The sequence below is a fragment of the Choloepus didactylus genome, chromosome 21 (assembly GCF_015220235.1).
Source record: "Choloepus didactylus isolate mChoDid1 chromosome 21, mChoDid1.pri, whole genome shotgun sequence".
In the NCBI taxonomy this organism is placed as follows: Eukaryota; Metazoa; Chordata; class Mammalia; order Pilosa; family Megalonychidae; genus Choloepus; species Choloepus didactylus.
The window spans coordinates 45,375,966-45,383,022 of NC_051327.1; positions in this window are offsets into that span (position 1 = coordinate 45,375,966).

Sequence of the window (7,057 nt, forward strand, 5' to 3'; positions counted from 1 at the left end):
AACCCAAGCCCAAGGACCCATATCAAAAGTCAGAAGAAATACAGTACCTAGAGCAACTAATTAAAGAACTAAAGATGAATGATAAGACCATGGCATGGGATATAAAGGACATCAAGAAGAGCATGGAAGAGGATATAAAGGGCATCAAGGAGACCCTAGAAGAGCATAAAGAAGACATTGCAAGGCTAAATAAAAAAATAGATGATCGTATGGAAATTAAAGAAACTGTTGACCAAATTAAAAAGATTTTGGATACTCATAGTACAAGACTAGAGGAAGTTGAACAATAAATCAGTGACCTGGAAGATGACAGAATGGAAAATGAAAGCACAAAAGAAAGAATGGGGAAAAAAACAAAAAAATCAAAACAGACCTCAGGGATATGATAGATAATATAAAACGTCCAAATATAAGACTTATTGGTGTTCCAGAAGGAGAAGAAAAGGGTAAAGGTCTAGGAAGAGTGTGCAAAGAAATTGCTGGGGAAAACTTCCAAAATCTTCTAAACACCATAAACACACAAATCATAAATGCCCAGTGAAATCCAAATAGAATAAATCCAAATAAACCCATTCTGAGACATATTCTGATCACACTGTCAAATATGGAAGAGAAGGAGCAAGTTCTGAAAGCAGCAAGAGAAAAGCAATTCACCATATATAAAGGAAACAGCATAAGATTAAGTAGTGACTACTCAGCTGCAACCATGGAGGTGAGAAGGCAGTGGCACGACACATTTAAAATTGTGAGTGAGAAAAATTTCCAACGAAGAATACTTTATCCAGCAAAGCTCTCCTTCAAATTTGAGGGAGAGCTTAAATTTTTCACAGACAAACAAATGCTGAGAGAATTTGTCCTGCCCTGCTGGAGATATTAAAGGGAGCCCTACAGACAGAGAAACAAAGAGAGGAGAGAGGTTCAGTACTAAAGAGATTTGGTATGGGTACATTAAAGGATATTAATAGAAAGAGGGAAAAATATATATGACAAAAATAAACCAAAGGATAAGATGGCTGATTCAAGAAATGCCTTCATGGTTATAACATTGAATGTAAATGGATTAAACTTAACAATTAAAAGATATAGACTTGCAGAATGGATCAAAAAAAATGAACCATCAATATGCTGCATAAAGAGACTCATCTTAGACACAGGGACACAAAGGAATTGAAAGTGAAAGGATGGAAAAAATATTTCACGCCAGCTACAGCCAAAAGAAAGCAGGTGTAGCAATATTAATCTCAGATAAAATAGACTTTAAATGCAGGGATGTTTTGCTAGACAAAAAAGGTTACTACATACTAATAAAATGGGCAATTCAACAAGAAGAAATAACAATCATAAATGTTTATGCACCCAATCAAGGTGCCACAAAATACATGAGAGAAACAGTGGCAAAATAAAAGGAAGCAATTGATGTTTCCACAATAATTGTGGGAGATTTCAACACATCACTCTCTCTTATAGATGGATGAACCAGACAGAAGACCAATATGGAATTGAAAACCTAAACAATCTGATAAATGAATTGGATTTAACAGACATATATAGAACATTACATCCCAAATCACCAGGGTACGCATACTTCTCTAGTGCTCATGGGACTTTCTCCATAATAGATCATGTGCTGGGACATAAAACAAGTCTCAGTAAATTTAAAAAGATTGAAATCATTCAACGCACATTCTCTGACCACAATGGAATACAATTAGAAGTCAATAACCATCAGAGACTTAGAAAATTCACAAATACCTGGAGGTTAAACAACACACTCCTAAACAATCAGTGGGTTAAAGAAGAAATAGCAAGAGTAATTGCTAAATATATAGCAACGAATGAAAATGAGAACACAACATACCAAAACCTATGGGATACAGCAAAAGCAGTACTGAGGGGGAAATTTATAGCACTAAATACATATATTAAAAGGGAAGAAAGAGCCAAAATCAAAGAACTAATGGATCAACTGAAGAAGCTAGAAAATGAACAGCAAACCAATCCTAAACCAAGTAAAAGGAAAGAAATAACAAGGATTAAAGCCAAAATAAACGACAAAGAGAACAAAAAAACAATAGAGAGGATAAACAACACCAAAAGTTGGTTCTTTGAGAAGATCAACAAGATTGACAAGCCCCTAGCTAAACTGACAAAATAAAAAAGAGAGAAGACCCATATAAACAAAATAATGAATGAGAAACGTGACATTACTGCAGATCCCAAGGAAATTAAAAAAATTATGAGGGTACTATGAACAACTGTATGGCAACAAACTGGATAATGTAGAGGAAATGGACAATTTTCTGGAAACATATGAACAACCTAGACTGACCAGAGAAGAAACAGAAGACCTGAACAACCAATCACAATCAAAGAGATCCAATCAGTCATCAAAAAGCTTCCCACAAATAAATGCCCAGGCCAGATGGCTTCACAGGAGAATTCTACCAAACTTTCCAAAAGGAATTGACACCAATCTTACTTAAACTCTTTTAAAACAATGAAGAAAATGGAACACTACCTAAATCATTTTCTGAAGCTAACATCAATCTAATACCAAAACCAGGCAGAGATGCTACAAAAAAGGAAAACTACCGGCCAATCTCCCTAATGAATATAGATGCAAAAATCCTCAACAAAATACTTGCAAATCAAATCCAAAGACACATTAAAAAAATCATACACCATGACCAAGTGGGGTTCATTCCAGGCATGCAAGGATGGTTCAACATAAGAAAATCAATCAATGTATTACAACACATTAACAAATAAAAAGAGAAAAATCAAATGATCATCTCAATAGATGCTGAAAAAGCAATCGACAAAATCCAACATCTGTTTTTGATAAAAACACTTCAAAAGGTAGGAGTGGAAGGAAACTTCATCAATATGATAAACAGCATATATGAAAAACCCACAGCCAGCACAGTACTCAATGGTGAGTGAATGAAAGCCTTCCCCCTAAGATCAGGAACAAGACAAGGATGCCCGCTATCACCACTGTTATTCAACGTTGTGCTAGAAGTGCTAGCCAGGGCAATCCAGCAAGGCAAAGAAATAAAAGGCATCCAAATTGGAAAGGAAGAAGTAAAACTGTCATTGTTTGCAGATGATATGATCTTATATCTGGAAAACCCCAAGAAATCGATGATACAGCTACTGGAGCTAACAAACAAATTTAGCAAAATAGCAGGATACAAGATTAATGCACATAAGTCAGTAATGTTTCTATATGCTAGAAATGAACAAACTGAAGAGACAATCAAGAAAAAGCTACCATTTTCAATAGCAACTAAAAAAATCAAGTACCTAGGAATAAACTTAACCAAAGATGTAAAAGACCTATACAAAGAAAACTACATAACTCTCTCAAAAGAAATAGAAGGGGACCTTAAAAGATGGAAAAATATTCCATGTTCATGGATAGGAAGACTAAATGTCATTAAGATGTCAATTCTACCCAAACTCATCTACAGATTCAGTGCAATCCCAATCAAAATTCCATCAACCTACTTTGCAGACTTGGAAAAGCTAGTTATCAAATTTATTTGGAAAGGGAAGATGCCTCGAATTGCTAAAGACACTCTAAAAAAGAAAAACCAAGTGGACGGACTTGGAATCCCTGACTTTGAAAATTATTATAAAGCCACAGTTGTCAAAACAGCATGGTACTGGCACAAAGATAGACATATAGATCAATGGAATCAATTTGAGAATTCGGAGATAGACCCTCAGATCTATGGCCGACTGATCTTTGATAAGGCCTCCAAAGTCACTGAACTGGGTCATAATGGTCTTTACAACAAATGGGCCTGGGAGAGTTGGATATCCATATCCAAAAGAATGAAAGAGGACTCTACCTCACCCCCTACACAAAGATTAACTCAAAATGGACCAAAGATCCCAATATAAAGAAAGCACCATAAAACTCCTAGAAGATAATGTAGGAAAACATCTTCAAGACCTTGTATTAGGTGGCCACTTCATAGACTTTACACCCAAAGCACAAGCAACAAAAGAAAAAATAGATAAATGGGAATGCCTCAAGCTTAGAAGTTTCTGTACCTCAAAGGAATTTCTCAAAAAGGTAAAGAGGCAGCCAACTCAATGGGAAAAAATATTTGGAAACCATGTATCTGACAAAAGACTGATATCTTGCATATGTAAAGAAATCCTACAACTCAATGATGATAGTACAGACAGCCCAATTATAAAATGGGCAAAAGATATGAAAAGACAGTTCTCTGAAGAGGAAATACAAATGGCCAAGAAACACATGAAAAAATGTTCAGCTTCGCTAGCTATTAGAGAGACGCAAATTAAGACCACAATGAGATACCATCTCACACCAATTAGAATGGCTGCCATTAAACAAACAGGAAACTACAAATGCTGGAGGGGATGTGGAGAAATTGGAACTCTTATTCATTGTTGGTGGGACGGTAGAATGGTTCAGCCACTCTGGAAGTCAGTCTGGCAGTTCCTTAGAAAACTAGATATAGAGATACCCTTCGATCCAGAGAGAGCAGTTCTCGGTATATACCCGGAAGATCGGAGAGCAATGACACGAACAGATATCTGCACAGCAGTGTTCATAGCAGTATTAGTCACAATTGCCAAGAGATGGAAACAACCCAAATGTCCTTCAACAGATGAGTGGATAAATAAAATGTGGTATATACACGATGGAATACTACACGGCAGTAAGAAAGAATGATGTTGTGAAACATATGACAACATGGATGAACATTGAAGACATAATGCTGAGAGAAATAAGCCAGGCACAAAAAGAAATATTATATGCTACCACTAATATAAACTTTCAAAAATGTAAAACAACTGGTTTATAATGTAGAATGTAGGGGAACTTGCAATAGAGAGCAATTAAGGAAGGGGGAACAATAATTCAAGAAGAACAGATAAGCTATCATGGGTAAATTTAATCTTCTGGGAATGCCCAGGAATGACTATGATCTGTTTATTTCTGATGGGTATAGTAGGACCAAGTTCACAGAAATGTTGCTATATTAGGTTACTTTCTTGGGGTAGAGTAAGAACACATTGGAAGTAAAGTAGTTATCTTAGGTTAGTCTTTTTCTTACTCCCTTGTTATGGTCTCTTTGAAATGCTCTTTTATTGTATGTTTTTTTTTTATTTTTTTTAAATTTTTTTATTTTTCATACAGTTGATTTAGGAAAAACAAAGTTAAAAAAAAATAAACAAGGAAAAAAATATGCAGAGCCCCCTTGAGGAGCTGGTGGAGAATGCATGGGTATCGGCCTGCCCTACCTCGATGGTTGCTAACATGCCCACAGACATAGGGGACTGGTGGTTTGATGGATTGAGCCCTCTACCACGGGATTTGCCCTTGGGAAGACTGTTGCTGCAAAGGAGAGGCTAGGCCTCCCTATAATTGTGCCTAAGAGCCTCCTCCTGAACGCCTCTTTGTTGCTCAGATGTGGCCCTCTCTCTCTAGCTAAGCCAACTTGAAAGGTGAAATCACTGCCCTCCCCCCTCCACGTGGATCAGACACCCAGGGTAGTGAACTCCCTGGCAACGTGGAATATGACTCAAGAGAGAACATCTTCTTGACCAAAAGGGGGATGTGAAAGGAAATGAAATAAGCTTCAGTGGTAGAGAGATTCCAAAAGGAGCTGAGAGTTCACTCTGGTGGGCACTCTTAGGCACAATATAGACAACCCTTTTTAGGTTCTAATGAATTGGGGTAGCTGGTGGCAGATACCTGAAACCATCAAACTACAACCCAGAACCCAGGACTCTTGAAGACAATTGTATAAAAACGTGGCTTATGAGGGGGGACAGGGGGATTGGGGGGGCCATAGGGATCACACTCCCGTTTGTTTAGTCTGTGGATGGATGAGTGGAAAGGTGGGGGAAGGAAACAAACAAACAAACAAACAGACAAGGGTGCCCAGTGTTTTTACTTTAGTTGCTCTTTTCACTTTAATTATTATTCTGGTTATTGTTGTATGTGTCGTAATGAGGGTGTCGGGGATTGATTTTGGTGATGAATGCACAACTATGAAATGGTACTGTGAACAATAGAATGTACAATTTGTTTTGTATGACTGCGTGGTATGTGAATATATCTCAATAAAATGAATATTAAAAAAAAAATAGAAGTGAATGCCCATATTGCATTTGGTTGCTTGCTCTTAAATTTAGTCTGTAGGTTCTTCTTCTCTCTTTTTACTTCCTTGCAATTTATTTGTTGAAAAAAACATCGTGTCCTTTGTCCTGCACAGTATTCCATGTTTCAGAATTTGCTGATTGTATCGTGACATGGTGTCGTTTAATATGTTCCTCAATTCCTTGTATTACCATAAGCTGGTAGTATGAGAAGCTTTTCAAACTGCAAATTTCCAGGCCCCACTTAAAAATGTATTCAGGAAGACTGGTGTGCGTGCTGGGGACCTCTGTTTTTCACAAGAGCCCCAGGTGAGTCAATTTACTTCATGTTTGGGAATTGCCCACCTGTCTGACTCCTCCAGTAACCACAAATCTGCCTCAGTCTTACCAAGTGTCAGAGACAGTCTTCTGTGGGTTAACTGAACCCCACAGTGGGAACTCTCTGGGAGCCCCTGGACCTGTGCCTCCTTCCTCTAACCCAAGTTAGAGAAACTTCTTAAGTTATCGGAAACTTTTCTGGCCTGGAGTGTGTGTGTGTGCTAGGAGGAGGGGCAACGGTCTGGCTCTGCGGCCCCTGAAGAGAAGTGTGTGCTGCCCGCAGAGTGGGCGGCTTCACCTGGGGCTGAGCACAGCGAGCTGCTGACAGGACCTGCTGGTCGCAGGCTGCTGAGGAGGTGGGCCCAGGACACAGGCCCCAACCCCCTGCTGTTTCTTCTCTGCTGGCTGCTCCCCCACCCCCACTCCCCAGGACCAACTGTCCCCTTAACTGTTGAGACACTCCACCAGTACCAGCCAAGTACTTCACTGCCTTGGGAGACAGCAGTTAGAGTGGTCTGCATCAGATCACTTCACCACCCTCTTCAAATCCCTCTCCCGGTTCCCATCATGCTTAATATAAGATCCATACTTC